Source organism: Podarcis tiliguerta, assembly GCF_965153285.1.
Source record: "Podarcis tiliguerta genome assembly, chromosome: 7".
Taxonomy (NCBI): domain Eukaryota; kingdom Metazoa; phylum Chordata; class Lepidosauria; order Squamata; family Lacertidae; genus Podarcis; species Podarcis tiliguerta.
Window position 1 is genome coordinate 12276835 of NC_139540.1, and position 23992 is coordinate 12300826.

Below are 23992 nucleotides of genomic sequence, written 5' to 3' on the forward strand. Positions count from 1 at the left end.
GGAGCCAAAGTTGTTCAGTTTCTCGGGGGGGAGGGGAGCCACTGATCTAATAGTGATCTACCACAGACGTCCAGTGATCTACCGGTAGATCACAATCTACCTGTTGGACGTGCCTGCTCCAGATGAAGGAGGCAAGATCCATGTGCAGCGCTAAAGCACGGTGCAAGCCTGGATAGCTCAACTGGCTAGAGTGTGGGGCTGATAATGCCAAGGTTGCAGGTTCGATCCCCATATGGGACAGCTGCATATTCCTGCCTTGGACTAGATGGTTCTCAGGGTCTTTTCCAACTCTACAATTGTGTGTGTGTGTGTGTGTGTGTGTGAGTGAGAGAGAGAGAGAGAGAGAGAATCTGAATCTGGAGCTCTGGCATGCACAACTTCCATGCACCCCAGGTGAGCATTTGAGGGTCTAATTGCAAAGCTGAAATAGAGGAAGCCATTAATGTTGCAAATCATGCAACCCAGGAATCTCAAGGGGGTGTATGCTGATATGTGGAAGTCCCTGGATCACAATGGGGGGGGTAGAATTTGCATAGGTAAAGGTAAAGGACCCCTGGATGATTAAGTCCAGTCAAAGGCGACTATGGGGTTGCAGCGCTCATCTTGCTTTCAGGTCAAGGAAGCCGGCGTTTGTCCACAGACAGCTTTCTGGATCATGTGGCCAGCAGGACTAAACTGCTTCTGGCACAACAGAACACCATGACGAAAACCAGAGGGCACAGAAATGCCGTTTACCTTCCCACCGGAGCGGTACCTATTTATCTACTTGTACTGGTGTGCTTTCGAACTGCTAGGTTGGCAGGAGCTGGGACAGAGCAATGGGACCTCACCCTGTCACAGGGATTCGAATTGCCGACCTTCCGACTGGCAAGCCCAAGAGGCTCAGTGGTTTAGACCACAGCGCCACCCGCATCCCTTGAATTTGCATAATTGTACCCAGAAGTCATATTTAACACCAGTCCTCCTTCCATTAGCAAAAATGCTCTGCGGTTTTCAGCTACAGGGCAATGAGGAGGAGAAGATAAAACTCTGCAAATCTCCAATCAGAAACATTTTTTTGCAGAGGCAAGCATGCAAGGAATTCTGAACTACGTAATTTTTATTTCCCTCCCACCCTTTCTCTCTCCCCAGCTCTTAACACCTGGGTTTTTTACGCAAGCAAACAAGTCTCGCCTTCTTTAGCGCATGTAAACGCGGGGAAACAGGAGGCGAGATGGTCAGAATGACCTTTTCTAAAATTGCAAGCTCTCAGCAAAGCCTTAAAAAAAAAAAATTACAATCAATCCTTTCATAGCTAGAATATTTGACAAGGCGAGTGGCGAGTGTCATGACCTTCAGGGGAAACTGCAAAGAGCCTGGGGGTTCAAGGAAGAACTTATTTACCATCATTGCACAACACGTCAGATTATCAAAGTTCCTGGTGATAAAGATGCCATTAGGACTCTGAAGACGAGAATTCTAACCCAGGGAACCAGGCAATTGTGCTGGACCGGGAGATATTATCTAAAACGGCAAAAACTCTTTCTTCTTCTTCTTTCTCTTAAAATGGAAGAGAGAAAGGGAAAAGGTTGCATTTCTAGCTTTTATTGCACATCTGGGGTAGGGTTCAAAAAACAACTCCTGAAGCAGGAATGGGAAAACCAGTGGTTCTCGAGATATTTGTCAGACTACAACTCACGTCAGCCTCTGCTAGGCATGTCCAATGAGTGTCTGACTAGACCACTGGTTCCCCAGCCCTGGCACAGGAACAAGGTCCCATTCAATTCAATGGAGCTTGCATGGGGAAAACGTCCCACCGGACTGTCTCCAAAATGAAGAGCGAGTCCCCTTCTTTGCTGCTGCCAGAGAGTATTTCAAGCAGTGGCTCGTCTTATTCTCAATTTTCATCCTACTCTTTTGATTTTCTTTTCTTTTCTATACACAGTGGTACCTCGGGTTAAGTACTTAATTCGTTCTGGAGGTCCGTTCTTAACCTGAAACTGTTCTTAACCTGAAGCACCACTTTAGCTAATGGGGCCTCCTGCTGCTGCCGCGCCGCCAGTGCATGATTTCTGTTCTCATCCTGAAGCAAAGTTCTTAACCTTACTTTTAAACAACTTTTTCAATTCATTGCAGATCATTTCCCATTCTTTTCTTTTTGGACTGTTGCACTTATCCCTTGAGGTGAAGGCTGCTATGATTGGTTATATTTGCATAGCTCAGTTGGTAGAGCATGAGATTCTTAATCTCAGGGTTGTGGGTTCAAGTCCCACTTGGGCAAAAGATTCCTGCATTGCAGGGGCTGGGACTAGATGTGGTCCCTAAAATTTTACAATTCTATTCAATCTTCTCATCCAGAAGACCAGGGACATACTGTAGACTCACAATAACCCTACGAGGTAGAGAAAGGTCTCAGTCTCAGTCTCAGACACAAATGAGCAGAGATTTGAATCCCGTTTATCCTGAAACAATAGCCAACATTTGGCCAATGAGTCACACAGTGACTTCTTGTTCCCAGATCAAGACTTATCACTAGTGTTGGCTTATCTGAGTAAGCACTGGGTGTAAAACCACTGCTCTGCTCTTCAAGGAAGACTGAAACTGGGACATTACTTAGTAATGGGCTGTGAGCTGGCCCAATTCAATTAGCTTTGATTATCTGGCAAAAATATTGCCTCATATTATTGACAACAAGGGATTCTATGCAACCCATCAACATGATTTATAAAACTTCTGTTGTCAATTTATTTTCATCATCTCTAAAGTCCCTTCTCAAATCTGAGTTTCCCAGAAAATTATGAGTTGATTGGGTTTTTTTCCTGGAAAACAAACATCAGTTTGTAGCATAGCGATCCAACTAAGCAAGTTCATTTTTTCTGTGCTACAGAAGCAAGCGAAGAGCTTAGAAACATCAAGAATCATATGCCAGGATTTGTTGGTTGTTGTTTAGTCGTTTAGTCATGTCCGACACTTCGTGACCCCATGGACCAGAGCACACCAGGCACTCCTGTCTTCCACTGCCTCCCGCAGTTTGGTCAAACTCATGCTGGTAGCTTCGAGAACACTGTCCAACCTTGATACCACCCGAAATTTCATCACATGAAATTACAACTTAAAACTCCCTACAATTTCCCAAGTAATGAATTAAGGAATGCATTTAAGCAATTTAAGGAATGCATCAACAAGCTGGAACGTGCAAAGAGGAGGGGGACCAAGGTGACCAAGGGTCTGGAAACCAAGCCTAATGAGGAATGGTTGAAGGAGCTGGGTATGTTTAGCCTGGAAAAGAGAAGACCAAGGGGAGACATGATTTGTTTGTTGTTTAGTCATTTAGTCGTAGAATCATAGAATCATAGAATCATAGAGTTGGAAGAGACCACAAGGGCCATCGAGTCCAACCCCCTGCCAAGCAGGAAACACCATCCGACTATTCGTGACCCCATGGACCAGAGCACGCCAAGCCCTCCTGTCTTCCACTGCCTCCTGCAGTTTGGTCAAACTCATGCTGGTAGCTTCGAGAACATTGTCCAACCATCTCATCCTCTGTCGTCCCCTTCTCCTTGTGCCCTCCATCTTTCCCAGCATCAGGGTCTTTTCCAGGGAGTCTTCTCTTCTCATGTGGTGGCTAAAGTATTGGAGCCTCAGCTTCAGGATCTGTCCTTCCAGTGAGCACTCAGGGCTGATTTCCTTCAGAATGGATGTGTTTGATCTTCTTGCAGTCCATGGGACTCTCAAGAGTCTCCTCCAGCTCCATAATTCAAAAGCATCAATTCTTCGGCAATCAGCCTTCTTTAATGTTCTCGAAGCTACCAGCATGAGTTTGACCAAACTGCGGGAGGCAGTGGAAGACAGGAGGGCTTGGCGTGCTCTGGTCCATGGGGTCACGAATAGTCGGATGGTGTTTCCTGCTTGGCAGGGGGTTGGACTCGATGGCCCTTGTGGTCTCTTCCAACTCTATGATTCTATGATTCTATGGTCCAGGTCTCACTTCCATACATCACTACTGGGAAACCCATGGCTTTAAGGGAGACATGATAACCATCTTCAAATATCTCAAGGGCCATCCCATGGAAGAAGGAACAAGCTCATTTTCTCCTGCTCTTGAAGGTAGGACTTGAACCAAGGACTTGAAGTTACAAGAAAGGAGATTCCGACTAAACACCAGGAAGAACTTTCTGACAGTAAGTGCTGTTCAACAGTGGAACGGACTCTCTCAGAAGATGGTGGACTCTCCTTCCCTGGTGGATTTTAAGCAGAGGTTGGATGGCCATCTGTCATAGATGCTTTGGCTGAGATTTCTGCATTACAGGGGGCTGGACTAGATTCTATGATTCTAAGCACTAATCTTCCACAAGGTTTCCAGAAGTGCCTCTTACACCGTGTCAAAGATCACAAAAACCCCAGAAATCATCCGGCAAGGAAACGTCAGTAAAACAGAGTAAGTCCCAAACCTGTCACAGCTAGCCTGCGATTCCGAGCCAAGCCAGAAGACAAACCAATCAGTCGTGAGATTTCACTTTGCTTCTTAAAACAGTGGGTACCAAACATTTACAGGAGGGTGGCTCCGCCTGTTTAACTTCCTCTATGTTAGCCTGCAAAGCTCAACAGGGAATAACCGTGAAATGACAAGCGATTATGGCACTCAGCAGGTGAGACACGGGAGATGACAGGCCCCTGCAGTTGCCAAAATTCTTCCAGCCGGGTCACTCCTTCTGCAACTTGCATTGTGTTTCTGCTCCGTGGTGCTTTCCTGCTAGGCAAATCTATTCGCAGATGTTTCGTCTTCAAGCAGATGTGTTTCCCCAAGTATAGCTGGGGCACAGGCTCTCCTCACTCCCTTTCCCACTTTTGGGAAAAGGTACAACGGGCTGGGGAAACTTTTTCAACCCAAGGGACACGGAGCCCAGTGCTAGAAACTCAGATATAGAAGCTAGGCACCAAAGGTTTGCAATCACCAAAACATAATGTTTAGGGAAGCTTTTAATGTTTAATAGGTTACTGTATTTCAATATTCTGTTGGAAGCTGCCCAGAGTGGCTGGGGAAACCCAGCCAGTTTCGTGGGGTATAAATAATAAATATTATTATTATTATTATTATTATTATTATTATTATTATTATTATTATTATTATTATTTCTAGTTGCTATTTTGGGGCACAAGACAGCTCTCTGAAGACTTGTTTTTCAAGTGATGCACTGACTGTGATTGATTCGCAGTTACACATCTGGCTAGTTCAGGTGACAACCTTCAGCTAGATCTATAAGGAAGGTGTCAGGCAAGCCTTCCTGGGGAGAGCACCCTACAGAGGTCACAGGCGCTGCATAGAATCATAGAGTTTGAAGGGATCACCAAAGGTCATCTAGTCCAACCCCCTGCAATGCAGGAATCTCAACTAAAGCACCCATGACTGATGGCCATCCAACCTCTGCTTAAAAACCCCCAATCCAATCTCCAATCTGAGAAGGTCATTCTGAATTCTGCTTCTGTCTTCCGCAGCATGAGCTACCCCTCCCATCTGCAAATTTGATGCGTATCCCCTCTATTCCTTCTTCAAAGTTGTTTGTAAAGGCATTGGAAAAAACAGAACCCTGAAGCTTCACTAGGGCAGAAGAACCACGGTGGATGTCCAGGCAGAGTCTGGAGGTCAATTGTGCGTGAGATTGCCAGGTTTCCTGAGAGCAGGTGTGAGCCCATTACCTTGACGGTGCCATGGGAGCCACATTCGTTCCGAGATGACTTGTGTTCCCAGACACAGCTGGTCCGGGATCTGCCACGGAAGCAGCGGGATGAGTGGCAGGGATGTTTTCTAGCCAAGAAATCTCTCTGTTCAAATAACTGTGCGAACGTGGATTCAGTCGGCAGGAATGCTGACTGGGACAGAGTTAATACTGTACTGGTGGGTTAAGTGTTGGGAAGAGGTCAGCAGCGATTTCCTGGAGTTTAATTGATCACCGGGCCGCAGCTCAGTCACACACTTCTGGTTAAGGCTGCGTTTTGGCAGCCCTTCGTTTCAGACGGTGGCTGGTTTTCAAAGCCCAGCTGTCTGCTCCTGGGGCTCCGGCCAGGGCAGCTTTCATCCTCCTGCATTCTATTACTCAGCAGACTTTGGGCAGAGCATCACTGTGCTCAATTATGTCTTTGGGTTTTTGTGTATATAGGCCAAAGATACTCTTGTTTCCCAAAAAGAGTTCTTCCCCCCCCCTTGCTTTTTAAAAATCCACCCACTTATCCCTCGAGAGCCAGAGAAATCAAGCGTTTTGAAAGAGCTGACTTCTACTATGTCTGTGCGAGTCAGATTATGGTGTGTGTGTGTGTGTGTGTGTGTGTGTGTGTTGTGGGATTGGGGAGAAACAGAAAGAGCATTCCTGCAATAAGTGGCTTTTGCTCTGCTGCAGATCAGAGGCCCTGTGTGTCGTGGGCAATCATGGTTTCACTGATGAAAGCGGCTGTCATTATTGCCAGCATCCGATGTGGTTTAGCATTCCCTTTAATCTCTTCCTAGCAGTACTGTTTTCTTGTGTGTGTGTGTGTGTTTGGGTGAAATTTGCATGCTAGTGGGGGTATGTCTGTGCCAGATTTATGTTTTAGTGAAGCAAGCTATAGCTTAGGGCCCCACTCTCTTGGGGGCTCCAAAAAAATTAAAAGGAAAAAACAACAACTGGATGTACATTTCCAAAATATGAGATAAAAAACAAATAAAATAAAACCTACATACAGCAACAGTGTTTTGTGTTGTCTAGGCTCCTATGATGTAAGTAACGGGCCCCTCCTGCCAGCCTGCTCCCTAAAATATCACTGGTTTGCTCCTTTCTATATATAGGGTGCCTACATTCTGCATGGACTGGTTGCATGGCAACATGGGCAAATGGCTTTAGATACCTACAGTGGACACTCAGGTTGCAAATGTGATCCGTGCGGGAGGCATGTTCGCAACCTGCAGTGTCACGTCTGAACATGTGCGGGTCGCAATTCGTCGCTTCTGCGCATAGCGCAATTTAGCTGTTCTGCACATGCGCCAAAACCCAGAAGTAACCCATTTCGATACTTCCAGGTTTGGCGCAGTGCACAACCCGAAAACAGTCAAACTGAAGCATCTGTAACCCGAGGTATGACTGTATTAGGGCCACAAATTACCATATAGCATATATTCAACACAAAAAAGGGACAATTTGTTGTTGACAAAGGACAGCTGGACATATAAAAGGCCCCATTACCTTCATCAAACCTAAATCCGGCCCTGGTCTGTTCATAGAATTATAGTCGAAAGGGACCACAAGGGACATCTAGTCTAACCTTCTGCAATGCAGGAATCTTTTGGCCAACATGGGACTCGAACCCACAACCTTGAGATTAAGAGTCTCACGTTCTACCAACTGAGCTAAGTAAGAAGGTCTTCTACATAGCTCTTGCATAGCACTTCTACAATTGCACCCAGAAATCCTGCTTATGTGTGATTCTTCCCCCCCCCCCCCAGTTAGCCATAAGTAGTTGGAAGTGAAGGGATGCGGGTGGCGCTGTGGGTTAAACCACAGAGCCTAGGACTTGCCAATCAGAAGGTTGGCGGTTTGAATCCCCGCGACGGGGTGTGCTCCCGTTTCTTGGTCCCTGCTCCTGCCAACCTAGCAGCTCGAAAGCATGTCAAAGTGCAAGTAGATAAATAGGTACCGCTCTGGCGGGAAGGTAAACGGCGTTTCCGTGCGCTGCTTTGGGTCGCCAGAAGTGGCTTAGTCATGCTGGCCACATGACCCGGAAGCTGTACGCCGGCTCCCTCGGCCAATAAAGTGAGATGAGCGTCGCAACCCCAGAGTCGTCTGTGACTGGACCTCATGGTTAGGGGTCCCTTTACCTTTACCTAGTTGGAAATGATGCCCAGGGTCAGGCAGGAGATCAATAAAGAACACTAACAGAATGATCACCCCTGTGCATATTTACTCAGAAACATTTCTCCCACTGAATTCCACAGAGATTACTCTCAGGTAGTCGTACACAGGGCTGCAGCCATCTGCTTTGAGAGTTCAATTCCCAGCTTCTCCAGCTAGGGCTGCCCCCCTGCCCAAAACGGAGAAGAGCTGCTGCCAATCCGTGTAAGCAATGTTGGGTTATAAGGGCCACCGGTCTGACTCAGCGCAAGGCAGTTCCCAATTATTCCTGGTGCCCTTTAAAAAAACAGCTGCAAACAGCTCACCATGAGTCGGCAAAGGCAGAACTGCATCAACAGTGAAAAATCTGAGGGCTTCCTCACCCAGAGAGCAAATTCCACAGGCTGCGGTCCCGCGGCTGAACAATGAGAGCTAAAATTCCAAAACAGAGGAAGTGATAAAGTTACAGCGATAAAAAAAGAGAAATTCCAGCGGATGTACAGTAGCATCCTAAGCAAAATGGAATTTCCTTGCCAGCCGTGTAATAACAGAGTCAGTCCGCCGACAGAGATTGCTCCAAATGACCGGTGGAGGGGGGAGGTAGATGCCTCTCCCAAAGCTTTTAAACCAACATTTTCCTGATTTTTCAGTGGGGAAAGAAAGCAGGAAAAAACAAACAAAAACCCAACCTTTCGTCCTGAGCACATTATCCACATCTCCCTACAGCACAGAAAAAGAACCTCACAAGGAAGGAATTGGTGGATTTGCCCACAGAAAGATGTAGATGCAGGAGAGAAAAATCAAATACTACCCTTAAGCTTTCAGACAGCAAATCACAGCGCCGTTTTTTATTTTAAATGCTTCTATTGCTAACGTTTCTCTCCTTTTACCTTCTTTATTTCTCTCTCTCTTCCCTCTCTTTATCTCTATTTTGCCTTTCTTTTCTTTTTCTTTGTTTTGCAACTTTGGCAGCTGTGATTTTTACGAAGGAGGTGACCGTGGGCATCCCCTACCCAAAGAAGCATTTCCAGAACCTTTGTGTCAAGCTGGGACTCTGGGTGGTTGAATAAAATCTATGCATCTAAATGTTATGTCGTATTACTTGAGAAGGGCTATGTGGAATGTGTTATCACTAGAGCAGTCAAGTACAACATTTTCCTGTTTCCTAGAATGGACACACAGGGGAACGTGGCTCCAGACAGGGAGGACTTCCTGCCATGCCTGCAATGGAGCTTTTCCCCCCTGTGTGTGGCTAGGTAGATGGGCATGACCCTAGCTGACGAAATAAAAGGGCTGGCCGTGCAACCGTCACTCTCTTGGTCTCTCACTCTCCTGGCTCTTAGCCAGCGCATGGTTCAACCTTCACATAGGATGGAGCCCCCAAGCAGAAAGTCTGAGCGACATCTCAGACTTCATTTCACTGTAACCACAAGAGAAAGCCTGCCTTCAGATTACTGCTGGGAACCAAATATGAGTAAAACTTTATTCTTACTTTTGAAGAAGGCTGTGTTGTGTTGTTGTTATTATTTTTAGAGGGAAATACAGTAATACCTCTGTGAACGTACGCCTTGTCTAGCGTCCATTCCAGTGAACGTCCGCGGCAAACCCGGAAGTACCAGAACAGGTTACTTCCAGGTTTGCCAATCGCGCTTTGCGCATGCTCAGAAGCACAAACCACTCCGCACATGTGAATGCGCAGATGTGGGGCTTTGTCCTGCGTCTTTTTTGGACGGATCCCGGCCGCAAAACGAGGTACGACTGTAAAGGGGAAACTTCCCAGGAACAATCCAGACTGGATTGCTTAATTAAAGGATTCTAATGAATCATCAACTTGCTTCCAATAAGTTGCAAAGGGAATGCACTCTGATGTTTACTCACTAGTGTGAGCGGGGGAAAGATAATGTCAAAACAATATACCCTCTCCTACCTTCCTTACACAGTTCAGGTGGGTGGTGAAAACCCATCTTCTCATTTTTCTCCATCCCTCACTCTCACAAAATTAGCTCCAAAATATTAGAGGAGCCTCCAGGACAGATTTTGGGGGAGTTCAGAGGGAAGTGTGGCAATGGAAACACTCCTTTGCCTGCAGAACTTCGCTTGTGGAGCGCAGGATGCAACCCAGAGTTTGTTATACCTTACTATACAGTGGTACCTCGCGTTACAAACACCTCAGGTTACAAACGCTTCAGGTTACAAACCCAGAAGAGTTACCTCGAGTTGAGAACTTTGCCCCAGGATGAGAATGGAAATTGCATGCAAATTAGCGAAAACATGCCTCTAGTTAAGAACAGTTTCAGGTTCAGAACGGACCTCCGGAACGAATTAAGTTCGTAACTAGAGGTACCACTGTATTAGCACATGCTTTCAAAGAGGCCGGTTCCATCCATTTGCTGCTAACCACCACCAACCTAAGCTTGCTTAGTCAGATCTGAGTCTCACAAAGGTCAACGGACTCCCCAGGAAGTCTGCATCAGATTGCAACCCTAAGGAGAATCTGGGAGCCTCCACAAAACTTGCAATTTTCGTGCTTGCCTGTGCTGGGTACTGGCAGAACTCCACCTTCGCTCCAAGCAAGCTATTGCTATTAATCACCACAACATTTCTGTCTCCTCCCAACATTCCCTCCTCCCCGTGCAATGGTGCGATATACTGACCTCAGCATGCACCAAGCTTCCTACAGCACTCCCGTAATCCTAAAAAAAGCATCAATCACGCATCTTTGAAACCAACAAAGATGAAGAGTGCTCAGAAGGCAATTCAGCCTCTGCCATCTGCAGCAAGGCGTCTTCATCACAGAGAACAGCAACAAGAAAACCAAATCTCTGGGAAACAAACTCTCAATCTCCAAGCACACACAAACCAGAAAGCATATGGTCCCTGCAAGTGTGATCACAGTATCGTAAGAGAATATAGCAGCCAGGCATCATGAACAGCATGATTTGCAGTACAGTGGAACCTTGGTTCTCAAACGGCTTAGTTGCCGAACAAATTGGCTCCCGAATGCTGAAAACCTCCGGTTTTCAAACGTTTTCTGGAAGCCGAACGTCAAACACAGCTCCTGCAGCCAATTGGAAGTCGCGCCTTGGTTTTCGAATGGTTTCCGGAGTTGAACAGACTTCCAGAACGGATTAAGTTCGAGAACCAAGGTTCCACTGTATTAGAAGGAAAATTTCTGCAGGCTGCACATGACAACACATCAGCCTGCTTCACACTTCATTTTAGTTAAATTTAGCTTAAAAGTGAGAGTGCAGGGCTAAAATTCCAGGTGCTTTGCTTTTCCCTCCTGCCACACTGCCAGGAGCTAAACTATGGTTTGCCTTAGCAGCACGCCCAAATCCAGACTCATGGTTTGTTTCTTCCCAAACCACCCACACGCAGCAATCCGAGAACAAACATTTACAAACACTCTTGATTTGTTTGGAGAGAAACAGACTGAACCAGGGTCCTGACACAACGCTAAGGCTAGCCATGGTTTAGCCATGAATAGCGTGGCGGCGCCAGGAGCAAGGGAGAAAGCATGTTTTCTCATGTTCAACTCCTTTCACTGTGCTTAAAAGATCAGCTGTGATATGTCCATGCTGGGGGCATACAGAGAAAGAGAGAGAGAATGAATTCACCGCAAACTTTGAGAAACTTAAAACTTATCTGTATATCAGGTAATCACAAACGTACCTGGGTAGCACACTTGTCCCAGTGGGAAACAGTAGGGCAGGCAGTCTCATGTTCAGACTACTGGCGGCGCTTTCCCCCCAGCATCCACACACACAAAATTAACCACAAAAAAAAATGCATATTCCATTGATAGCGGGGGAAATAATCCATCTTCAGCAATGTTATCTTGGTATGAACATCCAGAATGAGGGGAGGGGGAACAGCCAAAATCTTTCGTCCCTCCCCACGCACATATTTCATCCGCAGCTGGCATTCTCCGGAGTCTTTGGGCAGCTCAAGAAAGTCCCACGGCCTTGGGCGTCCTTGAACGAAAGGAACAAGATGTTGGAGGGGCTGCTGCGTCTATTGGATTGCTCCAGAAATCAAGGCAGAGACCTTGGGAAGAGGGAACAAAACAAGGAGAAACTGTTACATGGAGCAGACAGGGCATGAGACAGGGAGCTGGGGGTGGGAGAGTAGACTGGAAATTGTTCCACTTGCATGATAAATGCAAACTTTCCCTTTTCCTTGCAAATGGCTGTCAGAAAGGCATGGGGGAAAGAGAAAGAAGCCTAATCTCTCAGTAAGCAGTCACCAAATTTTCAGCACCTTGGTTTGCAGAGGATGGAGGGCAAGGTCGATTCAAGGACAAAGGGCCTCCCTTGTCTGAAACAGCCATCAAAAATCACCGTATTTATCGCTCTATAGGACGCACCTGACCATAGGACGCACCTTGTTTTAGAGGGGGAGAACAAGAAAAAAAATTCTCTCCCTCTCTGTGCAGCGCCCCTTCAGCGAATAGCGCCCCTTCAGCGATAAATAGGGACTGCTTACCAGCGGGAAGGTAAACGGCATTCCGTGTGCTGCGCTGGCTAGCCAGATGCAGCTTGTCACGCTGGCCACGTGACCTGGAAGTGTCTGCGGACAGCGCTGGCTCCCGGCCTATAGAGTGAGATGAGCGCACAACCCTAGAGTCTGTCAAGACTGGCCCGTACGGGCAGGGGTACCTTTACCTTTTTAAGGTGCTACTGGACAATTTTTTAATTTTTTTCCCCGACTGTGTCAGATCAACACGGCTACCTGCCTGAACCTGATAGGTGAAGAGGCTGTGACTGACACCAAGGTCACCCTGTGAACTTCACAACCAAGCTGGGAACTCCAATATCCCACAGCGCTCAACTCTGCTATTAGAGGAAGCAATGGCCCAACTCACAGAGGCAGGCAAGCAGAGGAGACACCCATAAGGGCTTGGGAATCCCGGTCCCAACTGGAGGGCTTTGCTGACATGTCTCAGAGAAAGAAAAGGATCTAATCTTGTCTCCACTCCACACAAGGTGACTGTAATCTGAGCTCCCCCTGAGCCTTAGGACAGGGCAATGCTCTCCAACTTACAGGTGCTGCCACAATTTAAGACCTCCAAAAAGTCCACAGTAAACTTTTAGGTCCAGAACAAGCAGCAGGAAGAACCTCTTCACAAAACTCCTGAATAAACTTGTGGAACTCACAGCCACTTGATGTGGAGGGGACCCGCCAGTCTGCATGATCTGTTGGCTTAAGGATCAGACCAACCCACAGGCAAGGGGTTCTATCAATGCCACCAAACAGAACTTCCAGGTTCAAAGACAGAAGATCTCCAAATGCCTTGCCCTATTCTGCCAGGGCTCTTTTTTTATATCCTTTAAAATTATTATTATTCAACCTGGAAACCGTAATCAAAAGATACCCGTTATGGAAGCAGGCCGTTCAGACTGCATGGGCTGAAACCAACGCACAAGCCGTTTCCTAATTGGGGAGGATGTGTGAGGTGGATGTGGCAAACATGAAGCATTCCATAGTGAATATGGTTTATCGTTGGAGGCCGTCCAAGCACTGCGTGTGTTTGTGTGTGCGGTTAAGGCGGCTGTGTTTGTACAAGCAAGTCAAGGGAGGGAAGGGAAAGTGATTTATTTCGCGGTACCCAAGCGCTGTTGTCACTCCCCAAAGCAACACCGCATTTTGTTTTTTGCTCAACGCACGCGTCATCCTGGGCAATTCATCAGAATGTGCCAGCTGCGTGGGAAAGAAAGAGGAGCTCCCACTCTTGCGAGAGATGCTTAAAATGCAATTTTTAATCTTAGGCACCTGCACTGCGATGGCACCAGGGCCGGATTTAGGTTTGATGAGGCCCTAAGCTACTGAAGGCAATGGGGCCTTTATATGTCCAGCTGTCCTTTGCCAACAACAAATTGTCCATTTGACCATTAGGTCCAGTGTGGCCATTAGGTCCAGTGTGGCCGACTCTGGGGTTGCGGTGCTCATCTCGCTTTATTGGCCAAGGGAGCCGGCGTACAGCATGCCTAAGCCGCTTCTGGCGAACCAGAACAGCGCACGGAAACGCCATTTACCTTCCCACTGGAGCGGTACCTATTTGTCTACTTGCACTTTGATGTGCTTTCGAACTACTAGGTGGGCAGGAGCAGGGACCGAGCAACGGGAGCTCACCCCGCTGCGGGGATTCGAACCGCCAACCTTCTGATCAGCAAGCCCCAGGCTCTGTGGTTTAACCCACAGCGCCACCCGCGTCCCATATGTGTAAACCAAAACGTTCCTTCAATTGTTTTAAGCTCCCCTCTTGCTTGTCCTTTGTTGCAGTTATCTACCACCCCTTTCCAAAATGCAAACGTTAAAGGTGGTCTCTCGCCTGACCCAAATGAAAAGAAATGACAGGCAGATTATGCCTGTGTCTGTTATCTCAGACCATAATCACGGTGATGCAATTCTGCCAAGAACCTTTCAAGTGGGTGGGGTGGGGTGGGGTGGACTCGAAGGGGGCTTTGTTTGCCTTTGTGGGTTAAGTGGCTTATCTTTTAGGGAGATAAGTTCTCTCTTCCTTTCCCCCCTCTTCTACTTCCTCCAACACTGAGCATTCAGAGTCATAAGAAGTAAGTTGCAGCAACTCTTATATCTACTTAAAACAATACTCCCCATACTCTCCCCCCACAGACACCTTCTTCTGGCTCCAAAACTACCCATGCATCAATCAGACACTTCACGCCAAACTGAACCACTGCAATCACCGCTGGCCCAGCAAAACCGTCCCTAACGAAACTCAGATGTTTATTTGCAACCGGAAGTTCCAGCACAGCTTGCTTCCACATAAAAGGGGAGCCTGGTTGGCTTTCCACCCCCCCCCAAAAAAAAAACATTTGCATTTCAAACCCCTGAAAAACTGACTTGCCAATCCCAAGCCCTAAATGCATAGACAGAGACACACACCTGAGAGCTGGCTAACTTTAAATCAAACTATTTTCCCACAAACAAAGCCAAATTGGCTGCTAATTGGGGTGGTTTTTTTGGTTTTTTTTTAAATAAATGTATTTTTATTAAAGATTTTCTCTGCTATTCACTTTGGTGGTAAGAGAGAATTGGCTGCTAATTGTGAAACAGCTCGACTGCTATAAAGACACTCATCTCTGCCTTGCTTATGTGTTCCCCTCCCATGGGCTAATGGTCTTTCAATCAGTGGGGGGGGGGGGACACTCAAAAGAGATTAGGGAAAGATGAGCATCTCTTAAGCCTCTTGGTATTATGTCCTGGCTAAGTGCTGCATCCATCACAAGCCAAAAGTGCACCCCCACACCCCAAGATTCCAGCAAGGCAAAATATATTCCCCAAGGGTGGACCAGTCCACTGGTATATAGAGGTGGTGGTTTTTTAACTTGCTTACGGGGCTTAATTGCATTTAAAAAGGAGAAAAGGAGCCAGTGAATGAGAGCAAACTCAATTTACGAGCCTGATGCAGACAGAGCCAACTGAATTTAGAAGCAATTTGACAACTGGAGGTCAGCACTAGATTGCCCCGCTCAAAAGCCAGACGGACAGCAAGCCAATTCCCACGCTGCTGCCTTTAATTAACGGAAACGAGCTTACAAACCAAGATCTAAGAACGTAAGGAGAGAGGCCTTACTGGACCTTACGGGGCCATCAACTCCAGCGTCCAGTTTAGCACAATGACCAACTACTTGGGAATAAGCTGTTGTTTGGCAGTGGAAGAAACTCCCAGGAGAGGTGATGGACTCTCCTTCCTTGGAGATTTTTAAAGCTGAGACTAGAAGACCATCTGCCTTGGATCCTTTAGCTCAAGATTCCTGTATTGCAGGGGGTTGGACCAGATCAGGCATAGGCAACCTCAGCCTACAGACTACAACTCCCATCATCCCTAGCTAACAGGGCCAGTGGTCAGGGATGATGGAAACTACTCCTAAAACATCTGGAGAGCCGAGTTTGCCTATGCCTGGACTAGATCAGTTTCCCAAACTGGGGTCTCCAGCTGTTTTTGGAATACAAATCCCATTGTCTTTAGCTAGCAAAATGATGGGAATTATAGTCTGGACTAGTTGATAAAGGAACGACACAACTTTTAGAAGACATCTGAAGGTAGCCCTGTATTGGGAAGTGTTTGATGCTTGGTGTTGTTTGTTTTCATATATGCTGTAAGCTGCCCAGAGTGGCGGGGGAAACCAAGCCAGATGGGCGGGGTATAAATAAGGAGAACCACCTGAAAATGATTCACAAATGATATTTAACTCTGATGAGGCTTGTTAAGATGTATAAGGCTGAATCAGATAAGTGCTGGAGAGGCAAAGAAGTGATGGGAACGTTCTTTCATAGGTGGTGGACTTAAAAAAGGGGTAAGAGTATTCGGAAATGATTCATAATGAATTAGGGGGGAAATGTTTAAAAGTACTTTCAAAAAATAAAACAGAGTCCTTTCTGTTGGGGATAATTCCTACTGAAATTCCCAGGTGTCAAAGAAGGTTATTTATGTATGCCATTACTGTTTTGTTAGCCCACAAATAGAGGTCCCAACCAAAGAAGAATGGCAACTTAAATTGACAGAATATGCACAAGTGGCAGACTTAACATACAGAATAAGAGAACAAGAAGAACATACGTTTAAAGCGTTTATTGAATACAGTGGTACCTTGGTTTGCAACCATAATCAGTTCCGGAGGTCCGTTTGTAAACCAAAACAGGTTGTAACCCAAGGCGCACTTTCGCCAATGGGGCCTCCAAACAAATTTTGTTCATAATCCAAAAACATATGGGTTGTAATCCAAAAAAAGGTTGCAAGCCGGGACATGCACTTCCGGGTTTGATGTGTTTGTAATCCAAAACATATGCAAACCAAGACGTATGCAAACCCAGGTACCACTGTATATGGGAAATAACTGTGTACAGCTGAAAACTCTGGCAGCATTCAGACGAATTGAACAGCGTAAACAAGTTTTGATGGATGCAATATGGAATACTGATTGGTACAGTTTCTGTAAAATATGCAGGGATTTAAGATGGGTAAAATGAACCATGGAAAGAAAAGAAGGGAAGTCATTGGTATCTTAAGGATGTAAAGTGAGTGTTTTAAATTGTGTAACAGAAAAATTAATAAAATGAGGACAGGAGGTTGCCATTGATGGGTCTGATTCAGAAGCATCCTCCAGCACTTAGTATTCAGAGGCAAGATGCCGGAGGTTTATCCTCCCTGAATTGCAGGATTTAAGTGTCAGCTTAAACTCCCCCAACCACCCAGGACCACCCCGCCCTGCTCCCAAGCCTCAATTTGCAAACTATTTATAAACATCCCTAGTTTTAAGCAATGCAAATCACCACCTCTTGAAAGCAAATTAAGAGCTATCAGAACCTTTCACGCCAGGGGGTCCATCGATGCAGATCAGATAAGGGCAAGAGGACACAGGGCTGCCTTCTCTTTTGTTTCATCACTAGCCCCCCCCCCCCCTTCTGAGCCACCCAGCAGGATTGCATATCTCTTGCGCATACAAGCTCAAAGTGCAAAAAGAGTCTTCCGCCTTTTAAACTTGCCACTAAATAAGGAGGATTGGCAATTAAAAGCGATACAATATGCAGGATTAGTAGGTCTAATGAAAGTAAAACAAAGGAGCAAGGAGATGGACTAGGCAAAGAGGAGGATTGGGGATATTTTGTGAGGTATTTGGAAAATAACTGGAAACGCTAGCGAGATTAAGGTAAATTCAACAGTATAATATATAATAAAGGAGAGAAAATAAGGGGAGAAAGTGAACCAGATATAATAATATGCAGGAATGGTGGGAAAATCAAAGGAACCAGGGGAAGGGGAAGAAGGGAAGTCGTCGAATGTTTTATTATAAAGAAAAATATTAATGGTGGAAATATATATATATACAGTGGTACCTCTAGATGCGAATGGGATCCGTTCCAGAGCCCCGTTCGCATCTAGAAGCAAAAGTAAACCGCGTCTGCGCGGGTCACGTTTCGGCGCTTCTGCACATGCACGTGACGTCATTTTGAGCGTCTGCGCATGCTCAAGCGGCAAAACCCAGAAGTAACGCGCTCCGTTACTTCCGGGCTGCCGCGGAGCACAACTCGAACACGCTCATCTTGAAGCACATTCAACCCGAGGTATGACTGTATATTTCAATGTGAATGCGATTTTGGAAATGGTAATAACGGAAAATATATTTTAAAAAAATAATGCAAGAAAATAAATAAATAAACCTGCCACTATAAGGATTCTCCGAGTTAAGCCAAAGAATAGTCTAACGGGATTGCACTTGACAGTTGTGGCAGGTTTCACAACTTTGAGCTCATCCACACTAATTTTCCTCCCCGCTTTTCCAGTCCATGTCTGAGCACCTTTTTTTTTTTCCCGCACTACTGTCTCCACAAAAACCCGCTTTTTAATGCTCTGGGAAAGAGTGGGTTCCCAATTTCCAGTATTATCACCACTGGCCATACTGGAGCCAACGGTGTGATGCAGCAGCAAAAAAAAGCTAACGCTATACTAGGCTGTATCAACAGAACACTGTGTCCAATTCTGGACAATTTAAGAAGGATGTTGACAAGCTGGAAAGTGTGCAAAGGGGGGCAGCCAAGATGATCAAGGGTCTGGAAACTAAGTCTGATGAGGAATGGTAGGAGCTGGGTATGTTTAGCCTGGAAAAGAGGAGACAGAGAGGAGATTGGATAGGCATCTTCAAATAACCTAAGGGAACAAGCTTGTTTTCTTGTGCTCCAGAAGGTAACACTCGAACCCGTGGCTTCAAGTTACAAGAAAGGTGATTCCGACTAACCATATGGGAAAACCTTCTGACAGTAAGAGCTGTTTGGCATTAGAACAAACTCCCATGAGAGGTGATGGACTAGCTTCCCTAAACAGAGCTGACTGTTTAGCTAAGATTCCTGCATTTCAGGGGGTTGGACTAGATGACCCTTGCTTGCCCCTTCCAACTCTAAGATTCTGTGATTAAGGGTGATGGGAGCTGCAGTCCCCAGAAGTATCTGAAGGACACAGCATTGACGACGCTTGGATCGTAGCCTACCGGTGAGACACACCTTCATGTAGAGAAGAAGAAGAAGAGGAGTTTGGATTTGATATCCCGCTTTATCACTACCCTAAGGAGTCTCAAAGCGGCTCACATTCTCCTTTCCCTTCCTCCCCCACAACAAACACTCTGTGAGGTGAGTGGGGCTGAGAGACCTCAGAGAAGTGTGACTGGCCCAAGGTCACCCAGCAGCTGCATGTGGAGGAGCGGAGATGCGAACCCAGTTCACCAGATTGCAAGACTACCGCTCTTAACCACTACACCACACTGGCTCTCTGTACAAATCATTCATTTCTGCAATTTGCTGCGGCGCAACCCAAAGCCTTCTCTTAGAGCCATCTCAGAAAACATGACTCGCCTTGCTCTCTCCCCCGCCCCCAAGAACATGGCAAGCCTCGTTTGAATAACGAAGCGCTACTTCAAAGGGCAAGCCTCCCAGACAAGGTGTGCTTTTATGTTTGGAGCAGAGGTCTGGCTGCTAGGCTTGGGCGATGCAATGCTACTCAGTCCAGACCTGTGATCATAGCTAAATGGGGAGCTGGGAATCATAAAAGCATGGCAAGGGTGGATAGCTTGGGCGGATAGGTTTCACGCAGCTCTTTATAAAGCGGCCTTGTAAATAACTGAGCTGGGAGAGGCTGGCTTCCCCAGAGCAAGAGAGTGGGTGCTGCCACACTAAAAGATCGACTTCTCACAAATGTGAGTACGGTGCTACCTTGGTTCTCAAACGTCTTGGTTCTCAAACAACTTGGAACACAAACACTGCAAACCAGGAAGTAAGTGTTCCCGTTTGCAAACATTTTCCGGGAGCCGAACGTGCTCCGTCTTAATAATAATAATAATAATTATTATTATTATTATTATTATTATTATACCCTGCCCTCCCCGACCAGAGCCGGGCTCAGGGTGGCTAACACCAGTAAAATCACAGTAAAAATATAATGGGGGGGGGAACCAATTTAAAATACAAGTTAAAATGCAATTTAAAATGCAGCCTCGTTTTAAAAGCAGCCAATAGATCAAGACGATAAGGGGAGGGAAACATAAGGGTCAGACTGAGTCCAAACCAAAGGCCAGGCGGAACAGCTCTGTCTTGCAGGCCCTGCGGAAAGATGTCAAGTCCCACAGGGCCCTAGTCTCTTGTGACAGAGCGTTCCAAATATCTGGAGGCGGGCCACCTCTGGTTTTATTTTTTTAAAGAGCTTTGCAGAATCAGAGGCTTTCTTCACTCTGGAATGACCAGCCAAAACTCCCTCTGCCGTGCAGTTTTTATTCACATTGCAACCCTCTCCTCCTTTGAACCTGAGCAGCCTTATACTATGTTCAAGCTGCTATTATGGAATCTATGCATAGCCACAGGTGAAAACCCTGACACACTCTCAGAGCCTCACGCCATTCGGGGGAAGAGATGCCTCTTCCCATGGCAGCCCCAGCTGTCAGCACTCGACTGCTGCAAGACTCCCAAGCCTGTCTTAGCGACTCCCATTTGAGCCTGAGAAAAGCACCCAGATAAGAAGAGTGTTTGCGCTTGGCACACAGTTTGTTGCTGCCCCTCCTTCTCTGAAGGATGTTATCAGCCACAGGTGCTTCTGATCTGCACACAGCTGCTGCTGCATGGGAGCATCAAAAGAGGCTTACGGCTCTCACCCTCCCCTCCAGAGATACTTAAATGATTAGCTCCACGGCAATTGATGTTGCATCTCACAGGCACCACCCAAGCATCTGAAAACCAAAAGAAAAAAGGGGGAAAGGAGGCTGATTCAGCATGCAGGAGTGTCTGCTTGGGAACAGCAGCACTGACCCACTTTTTTGAAGTGTTTGCCATAGTTGGAACTATGGAACTCCCTGCCACAAGGGAGTGCAATGGCCACCAACCGAGATGGTTTTAAAAGAGGATTAGACAAATTTGTGGAGGAGAAAGCTACTGAGGTTGCAATGATTCTGAATACCTGTTGCTGGAAGCCACAGGAGGGGGGGGGGGAGTAGCTCTGGCGCTCAATTCCCGTTTGCAGGTTTCCCACAATGTTTCCCCACAACTTAAGAGAACTTCCCAAAGCTTAGAGAAGGATCTAAAACATTTCCCCTGAAGCTTGGAATTTGTTTTATTGAATTCTTAAATTAAGAAACCAATCATTCTCTTGAATTCTTGAAGAGTTTGGATTTGATATCCCGCCTTTCACTCCCCTTCAGGAGTCTCAAAGCAGCTAACATTCTCCTTTTCCTTCCTCCCCCACAACAAACACTCTGTGAGGTGAGTGAGGCTGAGTGTGAGTAGCCCAAGGTCACCCAGCAGCTGCATGTGGAGGAGCGGAGACGCGAACCCGGTTCCCCAGATTACGAGACTACCGCTCTTAACCACTACACCACACTGGCTCTTGGGGTTTTTAAAAAATGTTTTCACGTGTTGGAAAGCACATTGAGATTTTTTCCCCTTTAAAATATAAAACGGGATGGAAATCATCATCACCATCATCATCCTCCAACCACAAAAAATGGTGCTTAGAGACTCCGCTGGTGCAACTTTAACCTAGGCTTAAGGTACCAATTGGCGATTTGCTTTTACCATCAAACTTCTTCTTACGTCCTGTGCAGCGTGACACGGGGACTCTCTTCCCCAGCTGCAGAAATCGCTTCTGCACATGCCCAGACACCGGAAACCGTGTCTGCGCATGCCCAGAAGCGATTTCCGGCATCGCGCTGTGCCTGTCTGGCCCACAGAGGATCTCTATGGGAGTGATCTGGCCCATGCCCAGTAAGCCTTGCCAACCCCTGTCCTAGTCCAAGACTCTAGCCACTGCCCCACACTGGCTCCCCACTCTGTTGTTGTTGTTTAGTCGTTTAATCGTGTCCAACTCTTCGGACCAGAGCATGCCAGGCATTCCTGTCTTCCACTGCCTCCCGCAGTTTGGTCAAACTCATGCTTTGACAACACTGTCCAACCATCTCATCCTCTGTCGTACGGACCTTTGTTGGCAAGGTGATGTCTCTGCTTTTTAAGATGCTGTCTAGGTTTGTCATTGCTTTTCTCCCGGCTCCCCACTCTAAAGGTAAAGGTAAAAGGACCCCTGACCATTAGGTCTAGTCGTGACCGACTCTGGGGTTGCGGCGCTCATCTCGCTTTATTGGCCAAGGGAGCCGGCGTACAGCTTCCGGGTCATGTGGCCAGCATGACTAAGCCGCTTCTGGCGAACCAGAGCAGCGCACGGAAAGGCCGTTTACCTTCCCGCCAGAGCGGTACCTATTTATCTACTTGCACTCTGACGTGCTTTCAAACTGCTAGGTTGGCAGGAGCAGGGGCCAAGCAATGGGAGCTCACCGGGGATTCGAACCATCGACCTTCTGATCGGCAAGTCCTAGCTCTGTGGTTTAACCCACAGCGCCACCCGCGTCCCTCCCCACTCTACACCACTATAAATCTCCTCCTCTCTTTGCAAGGAGCGGAGCATTTCAGGAAGCAAATGAGAACGCAGTCGAAAGGCCAGGCTTATCATGCTCCAAAGCAACATCTCTCTGGAACCTTGTGCAATACAGGTGCTTTACCAGCTGCAAGCACATCCTTAATCTGGGGATGTGTTTGAAGCCAGCCAAGAAGAGGACATGGTGAGAGCATCAACAGGGCGCAGATTTGAAAGGAGGGATTTCCTCCATTGTTTTTCTAATTGGAGATGCCGGGAAAGGCCTTGGAGCCTACATGGATGCAAAGCAAGTGATCTCCCACAGAGTTGCCCTTCCTTCCCCTCAGGCAATTGAATCATTATCCAGTGTCTGATCTGATGGCAACAAAGAAAGGGCAATATCAGCTGCACTGCATCACCCTGAACAAACCTCCCAGATGCAATTAGTCCTGGTGGTAACAACTGTTTGGGCCTAGGAACTTAGGAAGCGGCCTTGTACTGAGCCAAACCATTGATCTCCATACTGTCAACTTTGACTGGCAGCAGCTCTCTCTAGCCTTTCAGGCAAAGGTACCTGACAGCATCTTAAAAAGCAGAGACATCACCTTGCCAACAAAAGTCCGTATAGTTAAAGCTATGGTTTTCCCAGTAGTGATGTATGGAGAGCTGGACCATAAAGCTGGAAGTGAGAGCTGGACCATAAAGAAGAATTGATGCTTTTGAATTCTGGTGCTGGAGGAGACTCTTGAGAGTCCCATGGACTGCAAGAAGATCAAACCGATCCATTCTGAAGGAAATCAGCCCTGAGTGCTCACTGGAAGGACAGATCCTGAAGCTGAGGCTCCAATACTTTGGCCACCTCATGAGAAGAGAAGACTCCCTGGAAAAGACCCTGATGTTGGGGAAGATGGAGGGCACAAGGAGAAGGGGACGACAGAGGACGAGATGGTTGGACAGTGTTATTGAAGCTACCAGCATGAGTTTGACCAAACTGCGGGAGGCAGTGGAAGACAGAAGTGCCTGCCATGCTCTGGTCCATGGGGTCACGAAGAGTAGGACACGACTAAATGACTAAACAACAACAATACCTGGAGATGCCAAGACTGAACATGGGAGCCTGCAGCCCTGTGCTATGGCCCTTGCTCCAGCATAAAATTGCCAACTGAAGACAACTAAAAATTGTCTTGGGTCGCTTGGAAGCTGGCTCACATGTCCAGGATACCTCTAGAAATGGGGTTCGGGGTGGAATGGACATCCACTGCAGGGGTGCAAATGCTTTCATATCTAAAAGTTCAAGAGGCCAGGGTGGATAAAAATCAATGGTGTTTATAAAAAAAATCATATTTTTTATTTAAATCAGATTTTTTTAAAAATCAGATTTTTAAAATAAAATGCTTTTGGGGGAAATATTTCTAAATATAGTTTTCTATTTAAGTTACATTAAAGTCAAAAGGCTATTCATCAGGAAATAAGGATTTGCTTTAAGTTTTTCACGTGTGCTAAAACTCAGTCTAAGTTTTTAAAATAAAAGCAAAAAACAACATTTAGCCACATCAGTTAACAAACATGGATACGCATGCTATCATGTTATTGCTCCAGTTAAATAAATTGTTTAAATTGTTATTAAGGAAATGATTATTTTTCTCCTTCCAATAAAGTACAGCAGAAAAGTTGTCCAAATATAAACAGTTTACTTATTAAACCTCACAATAATTTCATAACTATCTGTCTATGTATTTCTAATAGT

The 23992-nt window shown here is 46.5% G+C and overlaps 1 long non-coding RNA gene across 3 annotated transcripts in view; it reads right to left on the minus strand.

Moving 5' to 3' along the window:
• LOC310682253 overlaps window positions 1–23992 on the minus strand; it is a 125416-nt gene that overhangs the window by 70518 nt on the left and 30906 nt on the right. For all 3 annotated transcript variants that reach the window (XR_014513814.1, XR_014513815.1, XR_014513816.1), the window contains exon 2: window positions 11511–11885. This is a non-coding gene — a long non-coding RNA (uncharacterized lncRNA). The remainder of the gene's footprint in view (window positions 1–11510; window positions 11886–23992) is intronic.